Below are 20,084 nucleotides of genomic sequence, written 5' to 3' on the forward strand. Positions count from 1 at the left end.
GGTTCTCAGCAATTCAATTGCATTGGAGAATTAATTAGAGGATTGGTTGAAATTGAACATGTAAATTTTCTCAATAACACATCTGACAGTTTGAACATTCCTCATTAAACTTCATAGCCTTCTCTAGTATTTCATGAGCTCACAGAAATGTTACATATGGCACAGTTGGAAACTTCAAGGAAGCTCCTGAGGCCTAAACTCCAAGTTGTTATAATATCAGTTTCATCACATTTACTTTATCAAAGAAAATCACAGGCCTTCCCTCTGGATGGAGGATCAACAATGCTGTGGATACTGCCATGTATATTGGACTGGAAGGAATATGCAGACTTGAAACAATGTACCACAAATGCATACATTAGCATCAGGTGTATTGACAGTGTATAAGCAGGGGGAACAAATGGTATGACAAAGTTGTTTCACATAGTTGCTCTCATTCTCATCATCATTATCACCATTATCATCTTCACTATTAATTCTGATTCCTTTGAAAAGAACAGCACTTCTCTAAACATTTCCTAATTATTTTAGCATAACAAAAGTTCTGCAATATTGGCTGTATGATTCTTATCTTAATCAGGTTTTAGCATATGTATTAGGAAAATATTTTTATTAAATGTTCACTTATTTTTTTCATAATTGAGATCTTATTAACTATATTGAGAATCAGTACACAGACATTTCACTCTGTATACATTTTTTTTTCTTTCTGGGGTGCTGGGAATTGAACCCAGTGCCTTTTTCGTGCAAGGCAAACACTGTACCAACTGAGCTATATCCCCAGTTCTCACTTTGTACACAATTTTTAACACACATACCAGAAATCTAAAAAGCCTTATACTGTGATTCTTTTTTAGTTATTCCTGTGACTTTCCAGCTTTGAACTTGGAGGTAAATATTTCTTAATTAAAATATCAAGTATTGGTGTCCTTGAATGCTGTTGTTACTTAGGTCCTGCTAATTCAAAATGTTGTCACATACTCAAATTTTCCATCTTTCACAGAACATTAAAAATGTATTAGAAAAACTAGACTTTCATGACCAAAGATGTTACAGAGTACACATGATTCTAACAGCAATGATCCAGTAGTGGTGTTCTAAAAAACACAGAAATAGAAGTCATTTAAATTATTAAAGACATTAAATGCATGACCGTGACTCCAATTGCCATTTAATATGCTTTGTATTGTAGGATACAAAAAATAAACTCCTACTATGGAATGTTAAGCTAGCAGCCAAAAGAGCATAAGCTTCCCATAATTCAATATCCCACTATTTTCTGTATGTATCCCAAAATAAACAAGTAAATAATTTCACTTCTAAAAATAATCACTTACAGTTTAAAAACTGGGGTGAGCTGGGAGTCTCTCCTTTTTAAAAATGTTTCTAGAATACACAAAAACTTGCATTTACATAATAGTTGATAAAAATATTCCTCTGGATTGTACAAGAAGGGAGACAGGATCACTGTTAAGACATGGTGTACAAATGATTAATCTGACTTGGCTTCTTACTATTCTGCTTCATCAGAGGCTGGACTCTCATGTTTTCTTTCTACATTTTATGCAGTTAATTCTTTAGTTTCTAGTTTAGCCACTTCAGTCTGTTTTCCCTTTTCTCCCCTTTTCCTTGTTACGTGAACATTTTTATCCCAAGATTTACCCTTGCCCACCCTCTTCCTGGGTCTGGCATTTGCCTTTGCAGGAGCAAGCTTAGCAGACAGACTTGGGGACCTCCTCTTAGGCTCCTCCTTCACCTTGCCTTCTGCTGACCTGACCTTTCTAAAGGGCATCCTGGTTGAGCACAGGACGCATGTGGGTGCTCCGGGCCACAGCTGGCTGGAACCTTCTGAAGCTGTGCCGCCTGTCCGTTGCTGCAGCTCTTGCCTCCTGATCTGCTGCAACCCACTAAATATTCATTTATTTTAATGCATTTTTACCATAACTGGAGAAATAACTATGGACGATTTCAATGTCTCTGAACTTTGTTATTTTAAACATGTAAAATGAGACAGTAATAATAAAAATTAAGGTCACTACCAGTTTTGCAGTTTTGAACATTCATGAATGCCTTTTCCTATTGATCAGATCACATATATCTTGTATTCAAATACACGTATCACAACATGGAGCTTTTTGCCATTATCCACCAATCTCAATATTATAGAACATGTCAACCAGAGAGGGCATTCATCACAAGACACTTTCTTAAACCACAATATGGCAGATGTATTTCAAGAAACATATTTTAGGAATAGGATGTCAATTTTTTATATTTATGAAATAAAGTTCAAAATAAAATAGAAAAGAATTATACACTATTGATTTTGGATAATATCCTATATTTAGGCTTATGAATCATTATTGATGGATAAGTATTTTCAAAACCAGGATCAAACGTGTTTTTCAACTCTCTTACCTCTTTATACCTATTGACCAATTCCAGTAGATAAATTTGCATCATAAATTTTGTTTCATGTAATGGATATGGTAAAATTTAATCCATCCCTTAATATGTACATGTAGAAGCTGTACCCATTATTCAGATATTGTAAATAATGTCATTATAACCATCTTGATATATAAATATATATTAAATAGTGATTTTTTTGTTCATCAACAAACTTGCCATATTTTGGAAGAATATTATGAGTTAAAAGGTATTCATATTTTAGTAATTCTTTATATAAGAAAATACATTAATTTGCTCTTAGTCCATTTGCATCTTAAAATTTGTCTATTTTCCTATATATTTTACAACACAGGTCTTTTCATTTATTAAATTGTGAAAATAATTAAGACATTATTCTGAAACAACTCTGAATAGAGAAAGAAAATCTTAAAAAACCAAAATATGTTTCACTAGAGATAATCTGTAAATCTTTGTGACACTCAGGTTAGTTCTAGGCTCTAAAATCAATAAAATTCCAGGCATATTTATAAGTTGCTAATTATTTAATAAAATAAAAATAACTTTTTGATTTTCATAGTTTTAGCTAATATTATATGACTTTTGTGGATGCAGTTGTAATAAATTTATTGTTTTTTCCCCATAAGTAGATGAAACTTAAATCCAGTAAATTTGATCATTCTGCTGTGCATTGTTTTTGTTTTTTTTCATTATATTGGCTGAATTGACTGATTTTGATTGCCCCTTCCTCCCTTCCTTCCTTCCTCTTTCCTTCCTTCCTAGTTGATAGCCAGCACATTTAAAATCTCAAATTCTCTTTCCTTTCTTTCAAAGCAAAGTTTTTTCTTTTAAAAAAGTTTTTGTGGTGGCGGGACAGCAGCTGGGAGCTGGGGGCGGGGGTACTGGTTATGTTTCCCTTTGGGCCCCGGAGCCCGGGCGGGGACGTGGCCGCTGGGGCTGAGGAGCCGGCGCCTTAAGGGGAACAGGCGGCAGCCACCAGGCCGCCTCTCCCGCTGCCTTGCCCGTGCCTGCGCAGCCCGGGGCTGATGCGGCCCCTCCCCCGCCGACCGCCCGGGGACCTCGCCGCCCTGGCTCTCCTGCTTTGCTCCCAGCCGCGCTTGCGGGAGAGCTAGCGCTGCCCGGCGCTGTAGAGTCCTCTGCAGCCTCCGCCCAGGGAGAGCCATCACCTCCCTCCCGCCGCCTTGGCGGCCCGGGCGGACTGCAGGGCCTGGAGTCGTGGTCGGCAGGGCCTCAGCGCGGGCCTGGGTGGCCCTGGCGCCAGACTGTTCGGGTGGCTGAGAGAACGCAGCCTGGTCCATGGGCTGTTTGCGGACCCAGCACGGGACAATTTCCGCACCATGACTAACCTCTATGGTTCCATCTACCCCGCGGACTCGGTGTACCTCAGCACCCGCACCCATGGTGCGGTCTTCAACCTGGAGTACTCGCCCGACAGGTCAGTGCTGACAGTTGCTTGTGAACAGACTGAAGTTCTGCTTTTTGACCCTATATCTTCAAAGCACATAAAAACTCTTTCTGAAGCTCATGAAGACTGTGTAAATAATATCAGATTTCTTGATAACCGGCTGTTCGCTACCTGCTCTGATGACACTACAATAGCACTATGGGATCTGAGAAAATTGAACACCAAAGTATGCACTTTACATGGTCACACTAGCTCACTGGGCATCTGCCAAACCCCTGCCTGGAACTCCCTACCCTCCTGGTCTCCTCCAACAGGTGCAGACTCACCCCGTCCAGATGTGCCAGGTGGGGACACCCTTACTGACGAGTCTCCTGCTGGTTCCATTAGGCCACACACAGTGATGGCACTGACTTCTGGACTGCTCACCACAGAAGCAGTTGGGGAACTGTTTTCAAGCACATTTGGAATGCGGAACCCTCCGACAGCAGGGATGGTGTGTGGTAGGGCGGGCTGTCACCACTGAGCTGTGCCAGACCCAGAGCAGACACACTGCCTGCATCGCAGCCTGGAGCGTTCCCCATTCCTACTCACTTCCCTCAGGGTCTTCTCTGTGGTGCTGAAGCTGAGATTTTTAATAAACAGAGTGCATCTTGGAAGGCTCTCATCTTACTCTTCCTCCTCCTCCTCTTCTTCTGCCCTTGGCTTGGAGGCCTCTGCTCCTTCCTCTGCTGGCTTCCTACCTTCTGGGGTCTCACTGTCAGCCACTAACCCCATCAAAAACAAACAACCCCATTAAGTAACATCTACCCATCAAAGCCAGGGCCTAAAGCATGGAACGCTGTACCAAGGGGCTCTGCCTCTGTGGCATGGTCAGGAGGGACAGCAGGTGTCAGCAGCAAGAGCCAGGGAGAGAGACAAAGTCCCACCATTGTATTTTATTTTTTTTGTACTGGGGATTGAACCCAGGGGCACTTACCCACTAAAAGCCACATCACCAGCCCTATTTTGTATTTTATTTAGAAACCATGTCTCGCTGAGTTGCCTAGCGCCTCCCTTTTGCTGAGGCTGGCATTGAACTCAAGATCCTCCTGCCTCAGCCTCCTGAGCTGCTGGGATTCCAGACATGCATCACCACACCCAGATCCTGCAGTGTTTTAAAGAGAATATGACAGAGATCCAAACCTACAAGCCCCAGATAGGACTAGGCCACACTCATTTTAACTTCAAAATAAATTATGGGAACTATGTTCTTGAACCATGAACCTAAGCAAAATGTTATTTTTCCTTAAAAAACAGCACTTAGTGAATTTTCAAACTGAAATGCATCTTAGAGTTTTGCAAAAATTACAGAATGGGAAAACTTAGAGCATTCTAAAATCCCTTGAATATGGATTTCAAATACCCCTTGAACATGCACGTGTGTCAAAGTGGTTTTGTCTATACACGAGGAAGTCATAGTATTTTGTAATAGTGGAAACTGGGAAAACCACCACAGAGTCACAGACAGACCAGCAAAGTCACCGGAGGCTGGGAAGGTAGGTCGTCACTGAAATAATGGGCTGAGGAACGCTGAAGGGCGCTGACGGACCCCAGGAGCTGAAGGTGAAGATGAGGAGGGTGGTGTGAGTTTCCGTCAGTCTGCTTGAGCGGGGAAAGCACACATGCACATGCAGCCATGAGAACAGAGGGCAGGGGCCATGGCCGCTTCCACAGCAGCAGACCCGGGTGAATCACCAGTACCTGTCACCACTGCTCCTGCACCTCCCCCCTTCTGAAGGAATAGGTTCCAGAGATAGGGAAGGCGAATGTGGCCTTGCCAGTTAGTGGCGGTGCCCACGGGCACACTGGACAGAAGGGGCAGGGCCACAGGTGGTTGGCCAGGACCCAGTGTGGGTGTCTGCCCCAGCGAGGGTGGTGGATGCCTCGGCCTCAGGACCACTGGAGAAACCCTACCTTAGGGAAATGCGCTCAGTTTGGCTCAACCTCCCCAGTTTCACCAAATCCTGAGAGCTGGGCCTGGGGACAAGCCCCTTCCCCTGGAAAGGTTCAACAGCTATCCTACAGCCCCAGGGGGACAGCTCCCGGGCGGGGATTCCTCACCCCAACCCACCTTGAGGCTGAGTAGGTGGCCACCCTGCCCCAGAATCCAGCCCTGCCCCCGGGGCTGGCAGAAGCTCCCAAGGTCCTGCGGCCCAAGAGGAGCCCACGGGTTTCTCCCAAGCATGCTTCCCTACAACAGCTCCCAACTGTGTTGGGTCTATGGGGGCTTCTGGGTTCTCAGACCTGCCCTGCACTGTCACACCAAGCTCCAGGGCCCTGTTCCCTGCCTCTCATTTGTGGCCTGAAGCTTTCCAGTCCTGATTAGGTGTCAACTGGTTAGCCACTGAACAAGCCTTTCAAGCCTCACAGAAACAGCTAGTGACCGAGCTGGATCCCTCCCAGGACCCAAAGGATACCTCCAGTCCTCCAGCTTCCTGGGACCCAGGCCACAAGGAGGAAATCTACATGCAGGCTCCTCCCCACCCAAGAAACAAACAACAAACCCAGCAAGGGACTGCAAGTGTGGGCATTGATGCACAGAAACCCAATTTCAAAGGAGAGAGGAGGAAACAGCCTGCTAAGGACACAGCAGGTCAGACTCCAAATCCTGGAGGAGAACTTCAATCAAAGTGAAAGTCAAGACTGTCAGCGGGAAGACCCTCTGGGTCTCCTGGTCATCCCACATGTCAGAGGTTGAAGGCCAAAGAAAGAATGGGCAGATCTCCTGCCACATACCAGGACCTCAGCTGGGTGCCTTGGCTACCTGGCCTCATCCACAACCACAGAGATCACATCACAAACACAAATGGGTGGCCTCAGGAACATTCCAGCATCCCAACACTAGATGCCAAGCAGCTTCAGGAAGGCAAGACAGGTTCCCAGAAGACTGACAGAAACTTATAGAGGGGAGAGGCATGGGGACGATGGCGCCCCAGAAGGTTCATGGTCAGTGCAAGGGGTAGTCTCTCCTCAGCAAAGCCAGTTTTTGCCCCCTCGGTATGGCCAGTTCAGAGTTTTGAAAAGAAGCGTAATACCCAACTTTACACGGGAAAACCCAGTTTTTCAATCTTGGCAACTTAATTCAACAGCACGAGGCTTTTGTGCCATGCAGGAGCTGGTAACCGACCAGCAACAGACACCTCCCTCTTGCTCAGAGATCTCTGGCAAAGACTGATCACCTTCCCTGCTCTGTCCCAGGGGCCTGCTGGGATTCCAGGAATGGGAGCCTCCCATGGACACCCTGGGGAGCCCAGGGCTCTCAGCAAGGCAGAGTCAACTCCACCTGAACCCAGCCCAGGAGCCTGGTCAGGTGGTTGCAGGTGTTTGGGTTTAATGAGAGAGCCGAGCTGAGCTGAGCAGGCTGGGTCAGTGGGCACCTCAGGAAATGTGCTCAGGAATGGTCCCTCCCTGTGCAGGTCAGTCACTCTCATCCCTGCCCAGGAAGGGACACTGGGAAAAACAGCTGGCTAGAGATGAAAGCTGTGTTCCCGTGTGCTGGGCCTTTCCACAACATTTCCACAACAGCGCAGGCTGGCTAGTTCCAGAGACTTCCACGCCCTAACCCTTCACACCCACAATGACATCCCTGCCCCTGGAGTGCCAGGGTCCTGAAATGCTACGAGAAGAGGACATGGCAGTCTTTAGAGATCTGCTGACCACAGGGGTCTGGAGACAGCGGTCAGGAGGGGCAGAGCCATGGGACATGCACGTGGGAACACAAAGCTGTGGGCCTGTACTGCCCATCTCTGCTGTGTATCATCCACGCAGCCTGGGCCAGTGACAGAGCTGCCCTGCCTCCGCATCCCTCCTGCAGCCAGGAATAAAACCACACTGACACACGCATACATACACACACACATGCTCTCCTGCACTGTGTTGAGCTGTTAAGAAAAACAAGTGTCCACTACCCATCCACAGGCCTAGTTACTATCACCTGCCATTGGACAACAGAGTGGCTGCCCTGCCAGTGGCCTCTCAGTGCCTGCTCCCAGTCTGCCAGCTCCTATGACCTCATCCCTGACCTCACTGGCCTCTTTGCTGATGCTCAAGCCTGTCAGAGCCATGCTGACCACAGGGCATTTGCACTTGCTATCTTCTGGCCCAGCCATCTCCCCTCCTGTCTTCCTGGACCTGGTTTCTGCTTGCCCAGTGTCAGTCCAAACATCCTGTACTCAGACAGCTCTTCCTGGCCACACTAGTAAAAAAAAAGCCACTATATCCCTGGTGTCCTCTTTCCATAGCCCCTAGCCTGTTCTGAAACCACCTTCCTTACTGGTTGCATCTGGGTCCCCAACTAAAAGGGAGTTCACTGAGGACAGGACCCAGTCTGATGCATCACGTCTGCACCCCCAGCACTGGCACAGAGAGACACTCCAAAAACATCTGCAGATGGTCAACAAACTGAGTGCTTGATGGGAGCAGTGGGGACAGACAAGGGCTCAGGCCTCAGGGCTCACAGGTGCGGGGCACATCCCCACGCCCTCCACGCGTGTGTCCTCCAGAGGTCACTAACCCCAGGGCTTCCTCTTTTCCATATGTGAGTGGGGACTGTGGCCAGAGCTGCCTGCAGAGTGACTGGGAGATGAACATCGAGGCTGTGCAACAGTCTCTGGGTCTATCCAACACCCCAGAAGCAACACCACACCATGAACACTGCCCCTGGACCCTGCATGTCCAGCTGGCCGGGCTGGCACCCAGGGGAGCCCGTGATCCCCTCTGAGGGAAGGCGGCTGTGGGGGAGCCCAGCCCTCCTCCTGCAGGTTCAAGGCCAGACCTCTGTGTGCAGGGGATAGTGTCCCTGCTGGCCCTGAGGACAGGACCCAGCCTGACCCAGTCACCCCTGCACCTCCCAGCACCTCCGAGCCACCAGGCCAAACTCAACTGCAACCCGCATCAAGGTCTAGGCAGGTCCAGACATGGCCCAGGGCTGAGGCCACCAGCGAAAGGTCTTTTTAAGAAGTGCTTTGCTGCTGGCCTCAATGGGGAAACAAAGGATGACAAGAAAGAAAAAATAAGTGACTGTGAAACTCAAGCAGATGTTCGCCAACAGAATCACCAGTTCCTGGCAGGAGGAAGCAGCGGAGGGGCCGGCTGCAGGAGCAGGAGCAGGAACCACTGGGCTGTAGGCAGGAGGCAGGGAGGGGCTTCCGCAGAAGCCCCACAATCAAATCCAGTCACGCAGCCCCACACAACTTTATTATAATCAGGCTGCACCACCCCTCCAGGCTCCTGCGCTGTGGCCACTGACAGACTGTTATCAGTTGCAAACAGCTTTCCAGGACCCCCCATCCATAGTCCTTTATCTGGAGATATGGGTCTTGGTTGTGGGGAGATAAAACATGCTGGCCCCTCCCTGGAGACTGGCAGAGAGCAGAGCAGAGTGCTGCAGAGAAGCATGGTCCCTCCTGCTCCCCCTGCCCAGCCCCAAACCCAGGGCCTGGGGCTGCTGGGCCCCCCCACCTCCAGTCATCTTGAGGAAGCATCTGGAACAATGTGAGGAGGGTGATTGGGGTGCTGCAGGGGAGAGGGCACAGCTCAGGGGACCAGGGACTGGGGACTCTGCAGGCAACATGGTCAGAAAAGGAGATCGGCTACCACAGGCTGTGGCAAGCCCAGCAGGGCTGGACAAATCCCAGCTCTGAGGCCTCCTGTCAGCCAGTGGGCAGACACCAGCCCCTCCAAGCTGCAGGCCTGTCAGGACCCTCTACATTAACCTGAGCCTGGGGACAGAAGAGCATCCTAACAGGGCCCAGACACTCGTGCCCAGAAGATACTGCTCATGCCCCAGAGCAGGTCTGCCCTTGAGGCCCTCCTTGGATGCGGCCATGACCAGCCCAGGAGCTCCTGGGACATCTGGGCCATGTCCACTGTGGTCACCCTGGACAACAGTGGCAGAGTTACAGATGTGTACTCCCGCTGTGTGGGGGTAACAGTGGTCAGCATGGCATCTCCCCTGTCATCAGGGGGGTGCCTGGGCACCACCCTCACTGTTTAGGAGCAGAAACGGCCTGAAAAGAGGCAGCTGGTCCAGCCCCAAAGCAGGCATTGGACAGGGACCCTGCCCACCATCACTGGCACGCATGACCTCCTCCCTAGAAGCAGCACCTAAGCGTGAGGACATGGAGAGCTTGGCACCAGCAGGCAGGGAGCAGGTCCCGCTCTGCCCTGGGGCAGCACCCTCTCTGCACTCCCAGGGCCTGGCACTCCGCAGGGTGCATGGTCAGGGAGGCAGACGAGGTGCCTACTTGAGAGGGCACCATCTATTTCAAACGAAATCAGCCGAGCCAGATGGAGGCAGAACCCCCAAGGAGGAACCATGCCCAATATGCCTGTCCCCTGCCTGTGCCCAAAACAGGAAGAAGCCAGACTGGAGCTGTCTGCAAGCCTCCTGACCCCGCCAGTGTGTGTGTTTGAGAGGAGGGTTCAATTGGGTCAGAAATCATCATCCAGGTTCACGTGCAGCAGCGGAACTGAAAGTCATGGTGGCTGGCAGCTACAGGGTGACGGCTGCTTACGGACACAGAAGGACCCCACGAGGGGAGAGGTCCAGGAGAGAAAGCAGGGTGGAAAGGACCCCACCACAAAGCCGACCTGGGTGGCTCCAAGGAGGGACTGGAAAGGTTCACGCCTTTCTCCATCCACCTAGCAGATGGGGTGCGCTCCATTCACAGAGCGAAGGGATGGGCAGAGAGAGAAGGAATGGGTGCAGCTTCCAGGCCAGTGGGTCACAAATGCCCTTACATATGGCCAGTCCTGAAGACCCACGGGCAAGCTGACGTGAGCCACAGGTATGGAGGAAGGCCTCAACCAGGCAAGGCCTTGGATTCAAACCTTACTGGGGCGATCAGAGGCTCCGCCACCCTCTGCTTTTTTTTTTTTTTTTTTTTTTTGCCATAAAACACGTTTTCTTGTAAATATATGAGGTCAATGGAGATGGTAGACAAGGGGCTTATCTCTTTTTAAGAGGAAAATTCTCATTTTAGTAAAGTGAGCAATTGGTAACCCTGTGTGTGGTGGGCCGAGGGGTAGAATCTTAACACCTGTGTCAAACAACCCAGTCCACAGGAGGCTCCTGAAGGTGTCTGACTACAAGGTGTGGTTGTGGGTCCCTGCAGAGTTGCCCGTCTCCTGGGGCAGCTGTGGGTACGAGGCGGGTCTCAGTTCTTGGGCATTCTGACAGGGGTGAAGTCCAGGAACGTGCCAGGTCCTGCAGTCTGCACAACAGTCCTGACAAGGAACGCTTACCCTTCTCAAATGCCCACTGTGCGGGTCAGCCAGGGGGCTGGGACTGCCCAGGCCAGTGTGGCCCACCACTGCTCTTCCCTTTCCTGCCTGTGCAGTTGCTGGACACCAGGGGGACTGTGCCACATGCAAACAGGGCTCTCCTCACTGCTACCAGTTCTCCACACCTATGGAGCATGGATGCTTCACCGGCTGTTCTGAGTATGAAGAGATCTAGGTTTTCTTCCCTCACCCTCAGCTGCTACCTTACACTGCACTCACAATGCTCTATTTGGTACCAGGGATTGAACCAGGGGTGCCTCACCACTGAGCCACATCCCCAGCCCTATTTTATATTTTAGAAACAGGGTCTCACTGAGTTGCTTAGTGCCTCGCTAAGTTGCTGAGGCTAGCTTTGAACTCATAATTCTCCTGCCTCAGCCGCCCGAACTGCTGGGATGAGTGGTGTGCACCACCGTGCCTGGCTCTGATGCTCTATTTTTCAGGGAGGTTTTACACACCTATACAATTAGAGACCGAAGTCCATTGGTGTGTAAGATGAACAAAGTGTTAAACCAGTGGCCTGATGAACACTTCCGTGCTGCCCTGCTCTTCTCCCACATAGACCTGTTCTTACCCATTTCTGGCTCCACCGTGTTCTTTTCTGCAGATTTTGCTGGTGCCTCTTGGCGCTCTTTCCTCTGTGGGGCTGTGCCACAGAAGATGCCAAGTGGAGCCCACTTGAGATACAGCAGGATGTGGTGGAACTGCAGAGGCAAAGGTGCCAACATTGTGGGACTCCATCCAATACATGGCTGGAGAGGGACTCAGTCCCACGTGCAGATGAAGAGTCTGAGGGTCAGAGGAGATGGTTGCTCCCCAGGGCAGAGGAGCCAGAAAGAGAAATTTGGCCCAGAGCCCCAAGAGAAAAACACTCCTGCCCCTGGGCTGTGCCTCAGGCTGCAAAGGAGCACCCACACCTCTGCTGCCTTGGACAAGGGTGGATTCAAGTTACCCCTGCGTTTTCTCTAGTCAGAGGATGAAAGGGGAAGAAATGTTAGCAAGGGGCGGCTCCAGCAGGAAGTCAGTGTGGTCACCCAGAGAAGCGCTCTTGTTCCATAGACACGTTCAGAGGCAGTTTCTTAACCAAGGAGACACAGATGTTGCTAATGGCTGCCTCAGTAGAAGGTGCTGGGAGCTGCAGGGCCGGGTGAAAGGAGACTTGTCAACTTGGGCCCTCTGGGACTTTTTTCAAATTTCACAATGCAAGGCTCACAAGTTAATTACAATCAGAAAAAAACAACATAAGCAGTCAGGTGCTGTGGGGCGTGTGTGTAATCCCAGCAGCTCTGGAGGCTGAGGCAGGAGGATCACAAGTTGAAAGCCAGCCTCAGCAACTCAGGGAGGCCCTAAGCAGCTCAGTGAGACTCTGTCTCTGATAAAATATAAAAAAGGGCTGGGGATGTGGCTCAGTGATTAAATGTCCCTTGGTTCAATCCCCAGTTAAAACAGAGAAAAGAGAAAACTCATGCTCAGGAGCCAGAGTGGGGAGCAGAGAGTTAGCTGTGCCACTTCTGAGTTGGGTGACTTTGGGTCACTCAGTTTCCCTATGTGCAAAATAGGGACATGGCCTTGACTGGGTGGGCCCTTTGCCACCCTTCACCTGGTGATGATTCCTTCCCAAAGAAATGGGAGGAAGGAAGAAGGACATCTGTGGTGCTGGCACTAGCACCTGTCTTGTGGGTCAGGAACTCACTGACTTCCTGGCAGCACAGTGGGCAGGGCCCTAGCTGGGGATGACCACGGGGGGCAGCAGGTGTAGAGAAATGACCTCCACACCTGCAATTCCTGCCCTGAGGATCAATGGGGGACTGTGGTCTGCAAAGCATTGAGTCACTGGACAAAGTACTCGTGGTGGGTTAAATGGTGGCTCCCCAAAAGACGGCTATGCCTCCACCCCAGAATCTAAGGAGAAGTCCCATGCAACTGTCACCAAGATCCTGAGGTGGGATATCCTGTGTTTTCTGGGTGGGCTGTAAACCCAGGAGGAGATTTGGGACCAAGAAAGCCCAAAGATGGGGCACAGACAGGAGTGGGATGGTAGTGGTTCAGGAAGCCGAGGGATACTAGGAGCCCAATGGTGGCAGAGACAAGGACAGGTCCTCCCCAGAGCCCTCAGAGGTGCTGGCCACACCCTGGACTTGGACACCTGCCTGCCAGCTCTGCCACAGGTGACTTTCTGCTGGTCTAAGCCAACATGCCGTGGCTATAGATATTCTTAAACTGTCCTGTGTAGGGAACTCAGCTTATCATGGGTACATGACAGCAGAGAAGCAGACAGTGAAGGCTCAAGTTAAGGCAGGAAAGGAAGCCAGGGAAAAGGGGGGCAGGACAGGGGGCAGAGCGGGGCACTTTCTGCAGCTTTGCTGTGGGAGGATGGAGTTCAGGCTGAGGGCCATCCCACAGGCCAGCTCCCTCTCCCCTAACCACGCTGGGGCAGCCCTATCTTGGAGTTTCCAGGTGTCAGAAGGCCCTGTGCACCTCCAGGGGCTCCAGGAACTCCACAATGATGGCAGTGACGCCGGCCTTGGGCAGCAGCACTCGGCCCAGGCTCCCGAAGCGGCCAAAGGTCTCCCACAACTCAGCTGCCAGGGTGCCTGCAGGGAGGTTCTTGGCCAGAATCACAGTCTTGCTTCGCTCTGCTATAGCCTGTGGACAGAACTCGTGAGGGACAGCAGCAGGGGTCCAGTCTGACACCAGCACTGTCTGCGGCCCCAGGGGCCAGGTGCCTGGGAAGCAGACCCAGGAGACACCACCCAGTAGGCCACCTGCTGGCTCCACAGTAGGGCAGCTCTGCTGAGGGGTCAGCCTCCAGCCCCCCACTGAGTTGTGCAGACCCTGACAGTGAATGACCAGCCTGATGAACCTCCCAGGTGCCCCAGCCAATGTTCCACTGATCAGTCTGGCATCGCAGTGTGGAACTGCAGGCCACCTGCTGCCACAGGCGTGGAGAAGCCCCAGGAGCAGCCTGTCCCTTCGAGGGACAGCAGAGAAGTGAGCCCTCAGGTATTGGTTCCAGTCACCACAGGGCCTGTCAACACGCCCCCAGCCTCCCTGCAGCCCCGTCCCCAGCTCTGCAGCAGCCACCAGTTAGGGCCATCAGAGTCCATGTGGAGGGCAGTGGGGACCCACCTGGCTGAAGGAGTCCAGGCTGACCCCATTGTGGAGGAGGAAGCGCTGCACCTCTTGGACCAGATGGGTTTCCCCAGGGGCCAAACAGACAGCTACGCTGCCCTTGGTCTCCTGAAGGAGAGAGGAAAGGAGGCCCGCGGCCATCAGGTGGACCTCATCTGCTCTCTCCAGTCAGAAGCTAAGCAGACCCAGTGTAAGTGGGTTCAGCGGTGCCCCTCACTCAGCCACACCCACCTGACTCCCTCAGGCGCCCTCTCCAGCCACACGTCCCCACACCTGCTTGGGCTCTTCCTGCAGTGGGCAGGTCTGCAGCTCCTCCTGCAGCCCCTGGGGCTTCTACAGGGCTGACCCTGACCCCAACCCCTCACACCAAGCAGTCCTTGCTCTGTCACCTCCCTGACCAGCCCAGGCTCTCCTCTCTCCACCTGTCTCCACTAGGAGGCTCCAGAAGGTACCAGAAGGCTCTAGAAGGCAGGACCCTGTCCCAGCACTACGAAGACCTGGTGCTCAGGGCACTCATGACACCAGAGCCACTGCAACGGTCCCTTGTCCCTCCCTCCAACTCAGGCCAAGCTGTGCTGCGCAGCATAGCAGCCATGAGCCACTGGGCTTGAGTTGTCATTTGTTCACATCCTACTATGCATGGAACTCAGTGGCCTGGGTAGGAACGAGGGAAGAGAAACACCCTGTGACTACGCTGGGCACAGCAAAGTGACAATCCCTCAGACGCATTAGCTGAAAAGGGCATGTGTTAGTATTAATTTTCCTGTTTCTTTTAAAAACATGGCCACCAGGCCATTCACTTATACATGAGCTTGCTGTCCACCTCCACAGATAGGCTGGCCTCTGGTGTCTTGAGGAAGGGCAGAGGACCATGAAGAAAGCAGCCAACAGGCAGAATCAAGGGATGTCCCTCACCACGTGGCTGAAACACGTTCCTGGTTTTGCCCAGAAAGAACTCCGCAGGGATCCAGCCCTGGACAGATTTGACAAGAGGGTCTGCGGACATGAAGCTCGCAGGTCACGGGCCACTCACGTGGTCCAACACTTGGCTGTTGGTGCCACTGTACTTCTGTGCAATGGCATAGTCCACAGCATTGGGCCCCATGAACAGCGTGTTCCAGTCGTGGAAGCTGCGGGCAGGGGCAGAACAGGACAGGCAACGCTGGGACGCACAGGTGCTCTCTCACAGATACATAGCTTGTCTTAAACCTCCCCGCCTTCCTAGCCCTCCCTCCAGTTTGCCTGTCCTGGGTGGGCTCCCCACCAGCAGGCAGCGGGACTGACAGATCCAACCTCTGGCAGTGCAGCAGCTGGCCTGTGCCAGGGCCCAGAAGGTGGCAACCATCCACTTGTAGTGAACTCAATACCTCAGAGCATAAGTGAGCTCGGCACCGCTCTCCCCTCTGCAGTGGGAAGCTATAAAGCAAAAGGGACCAGGCAGCCTGGAAAGGTGGAGAGGGCAGAAGAGCCTGGGCTGGGCTGGCGAGGACCTGGAGCTGCTGGCTTTGTCCTTGGACACCTTCTTCTTCTTGTAGGATGAGCCAGGGGTGTCTGCATCCTCACTTGCTTCCGTCCTGATGGTGGATGGAAGCCCGGGCAGCATCCTGCCCTGTGGGGACAGGGGAGGAAGTGGGCAAGCTACCCTCCCATCCTCCAGCCCTGCACTCCAGTGGGGCCTCCTGTCTAGTGTGGCCTCCTGTCCTAAACAAGTTGGACCCAGGGCCAGACTTACAGGAGGACAGGGACGGCAGGTAGTGGAGCTCTGACAGGGGACCTGAGGACAGGAGAGTGTCAGTCGCCTGGGTTGGAGCTGGGCCCAAGCTCAAGGGAAAGTGCCAGGCACTAAGGAGCGGCCCCATGAACATAGCACAACTGCTGTGCACTGGCCATGTCCACTCAGCCCGAGGTAAGGATGGCGACTGCCAGCCATGAGGTCCACCTCCAGGTCAAGGGTGTCATTCCCAGTCCCCTCGCACTCACCCTAAGAGAAGCAAGGGGGAAGTTTTTGGGCTGCCCCTGGCTCCATGGCCTGCAGAGCACAGCCTGTCCTGGGCAGTGGCCTTGCCCACACAGGCCTCCTCCTCTCGCCTCTGAATGGCACAAGTCACCACACACACAGTGGCCTTGAGGGTCCAAGAGTTAGTGTGCAGTCACTACCCAGAGCCTGCTGCAGTTAGTGCCATGTAAGTGTTCGTAATGCTGTCCCTCTCAGAGGACACTGTCTGCAGTGGTTCCACTCTGAACACCAGGTGTGGCCACATCCCAAATGGATACCTGCAGTCTATGGTCAAGCCCCCTCCCATCCACTCAGCACTGCCATGTGGCCAGGGCACCAGTCCATAGGAGGACCTGGGGAGCAGAACAGCATGGAGAGACCTTCAGGTCCCATCACCTGGCCTGAAGCAGGTTCCACTTGAGACCTCTGAGCTGTCCTTGCTCAAGCCACACTCACACAGCCTCACTGATCCTCCACACCCAGGCCAGCCTCCCGGGAGATAAGGGCACCAGTAGCATCTCCACAGCACAGAATCACCTGCACTGTGAGCCCACCTTCCTCCCCTCGACAAACGGCCCCTGTGACCAAGCTCAAGTACAGGCCTGCAAGTTCCCAACCCAAGAAGAAACAGCAACAAAACCAAAGACAGCCCTGGCTGTTGCCTCTTCTCGGAAGCTCGGTTTGCTTGGGAAAACTTGAGAAAGAAAAGCATTCCCAGGCAGGAGCACAGTGGGAGGGGAGGGCTGGGCAGCTGCTGAATTCCAACAACAGAAGCCAAGAAATCTCAGGAAAACGCCTCCATCGCTCTTGCTCTGCATTTGGATGGTGAGAGCTAAGGAATCAAGTTCTGTGGGGCATACTGGGTGTGCCTGTGGTCCCAGCAACTTGGGAGGCTGAGGTAGGATGATCAAGGCCAGCCTTGTGGACTTACCAAGACAGTCTCGAATTAAAAAATAAAAAAAATTTGGGATGTAGCTTGGTGGCAGAGTGACCCTGGGTTCAATCCCCAGCACCATTAAAAAAAAAAAAAAAAGAAAAGAAATCCAAGTTCAAGTTCAGAAAGCAAAAGATGCCACTGGATCTGCAGTGGGGACAGCAAGCCATTTTCAGATGAGGAGACTAGCTGGAGCCACTGCCCAAGGTCAAGAGCGAGTGGGAGGCAGACGGGGCCAACCCAGCCACGTTGGAGCTGGGCACAGCAGGGGCCTACACATGCAGCCAGCAGTGGAGTCCTACCGTAGGGAGAGAAGAGCCCCTTCAGGTTCTCCTCGGTGCTGGTGTAGAGCAGGTTGTGCACAAAGAGCCTCCCAGAGTCAGCCAGGTCCTCCTCCTCCTTGTCTTTCCAGAGCGTCCGGCCTTGCCAGGGTTGCACACTGTTCTGCAGGGTCCCCTTGGCTGTGGGCACATGCTTCTCCCTGAACACCTCGATGTAGCATCCACCTGCAGGAGGAGAGGTCAGGAGGGTCAGGGCTCTGGGGAGCCTGGGACTTGACACACCTGGCTGGGGACCCAGGCCCTGGCTGCAGGTTGCCAGATGCTCCAGCTGGGAAAGGCGATGGACCTGGCAGCAAACTCTGTAACAGGGCAACAGCCTGAGGCCCTGGAGCCTTGCCCAGTCTGCCAGTATGGCCTCAGCCCTTGGAGCCTGCTCCCACTGTTCCAGGTCAAGTGACAGGTCCTCTGAACTCTGAACCCACTCTGACACTGCTGGCGGCTCTGCCTTGGGAAAGGTCTCATGTGACAGCCTGACCATGAACAATCACCTGCTGGTGAGCAGGTTGCAAAAACCACCCTGCATGTGTAAGGAGGCTGCAGGGATGGCCTGCTTCCGCCCACACCACCAGAGCTTGATGGATACCTTCCCTTGACCTGCCAGCAGGACTCCCAGGGACCCCAGTCTACCCTGACACAACGCATCCCCAGGAGTCCGTGGCTAGGTCCAATTGCCATTCGTGCCAGAGAGGGTGGAGGACCATGTCCCAGCTCGGGGAAGGTGCCCTTGCTGCACCCCCACCAAACCCGCCCAGAGGCCAGAGCCTGCTCCAGGAGGCCCAGCAGTCACCTTGCCGGAGACCTGCCTCCTCCAACCCTAACCCTAGCCACTACCCTGACTGCCCTGTACTGCCAGGGCCATGTGCCCACTCATGGGCTCTGGCGCTGCCTGCCTCTCCACAGCCCCTCTATTTGCTGCTGTACCCTCAGTGCCCGCAGTGTCAGGTGGGAGGGAAGCCTTGGCACAGACGTACATGAAGGAGCCCACAAAGGAACAAGGGGCCCGAGGGCCCCTGCCAGTGCCCCCTTACCCATGTACACCCTGTCACACTTCAGGGCTTTCTTCACTTCCTCTTCACTGCTGAAATCCACAAAGACGTACCCTGAGGGGGACAAGGACAAAGGTAACTGAAGGCGCTACAGATGCTAGGAGTCACTGGGGATGCTGCACCCGGCTTGAGGCAGAGGCTGGAAGCCTCCAAAGAACACCTGCCTCCCTCCCCAACAGGTCAAACTCCCTTTTGAGGAGCCCTCTGCACCAGCCTGGCATGGCAGGTGAAGGTTCCAGATGCCTGGAGTCAGAAACAAGGGCCTTCCTGCCTCCCTCTCAGTCTTAGCCCTTCCCTGACCAGGTTTTGCAAAGGAGAAATGCTCACGAAGGCCCCGTGACCCAGGCTAGCACTGGAGGGCTGGACTCTGTGACCACCCTCCCAGCACCAACTTACCTCCAGCCATTTCCCCTGCCTCTGGGCAGCCAGATCGAGGGCTCCAAGGCCAGGGGCGGAGGCTCACTGCCAGAGAGGACACCCAGGGGCAGCACCACGCATGCTCAGAGTAAAGCGCAGCCCACCAGCGCCACTCCTGGGGAGCAACAGAGGCCACAACTCACACAGTTCCAGCAGGTGGGGGGTCTTTCCTGATCGCGCGGGGCCTCCTCAGCCTCAGCCTCATGAGGCCTCTATCCATGGAGCCTCACAGCAGCACCCTGTCTACCCCACCATCTTCTGCCAGCATGAACTCAGCCCAGCAAACCCAGAACTGCTGGCCTCTATCTAAACAGATGGGGGAACCTGCCAGAAAAGCAGAGGCTGGGCAAAAAGAGGTGGAGATTCTGACACTGTCCACCAGGCTGCCAGAGGCAGGAAGGAGGCCATCAGAGCCATGTCCTGATCAGGGTAGAGTGAGGACCCCGACAAGGTGAGGAAACATGCCCTGCCCTGTGCTGGCCTCCCTGACTCGGCCCAGCTCCCAGACCTCACCCGTCTTGTTCCCATGCGTGTTCCTCACTATCCGAATAGCCACTGGCTTCAGGGGCACCAGGAATTTCATGACATTCCATGACATTCAAGGAGAAGTTTGGCCCCTGATCAGTGCAACAAGAAAAGTGCTGCCCAATAAAGAGAGGAGGGGCAAAGTACTGAATCAGAAAAGAAAACAGGGCAATTACAGTTCTGCTTTCAGTTATACTCGTCTTTCATCATAAAATAGACTTGGAAAGTAAAGATCAGAGATGATGTTTTTTGAGGTTTCTTTTCTTTTTTCTTCTTTTATACTTGGGGTCAAATCTAGCTTTTCTCACATCACTTTACAGCATAGATATCTGTCCATGACACTTCACGTTGTAAGGAGATCCCCATGTTCTTAACCATTCCCTTCTCTGGATGTGTGTATAACATAAACAGATATTTCAAAAAATTCATGAACAGGCAGGGTATGAGATCATGGAAATGTTGAAAATTGCAAATCAGAAAACCTACTTCTAATTCCAAGGGCCAGCTCTCCTTTCCTGGCTCCTTCTGCAAAATA

At 52.5% G+C, this 20,084-nt stretch overlaps 2 pseudogenes; both read right to left on the reverse strand.

Moving 5' to 3' along the window:
* Positions 1-1,492: 1,492 nt before the first annotated feature.
* On the reverse strand, positions 1,493-1,792 carry LOC124973642 (non-histone chromosomal protein HMG-14-like; annotated as a pseudogene).
* A 1,465-nt stretch (positions 1,793-3,257) lies between these two features.
* On the reverse strand, positions 3,258-19,622 carry LOC124973702 (probable RNA-binding protein 19; annotated as a pseudogene).
* Between the last annotated feature and the right edge of the window lie 462 nt (positions 19,623-20,084).

Source organism: Sciurus carolinensis, unplaced genomic scaffold (genome assembly GCF_902686445.1).
Source record: "Sciurus carolinensis unplaced genomic scaffold, mSciCar1.2, whole genome shotgun sequence".
Taxonomy (NCBI): domain Eukaryota; kingdom Metazoa; phylum Chordata; class Mammalia; order Rodentia; family Sciuridae; genus Sciurus; species Sciurus carolinensis.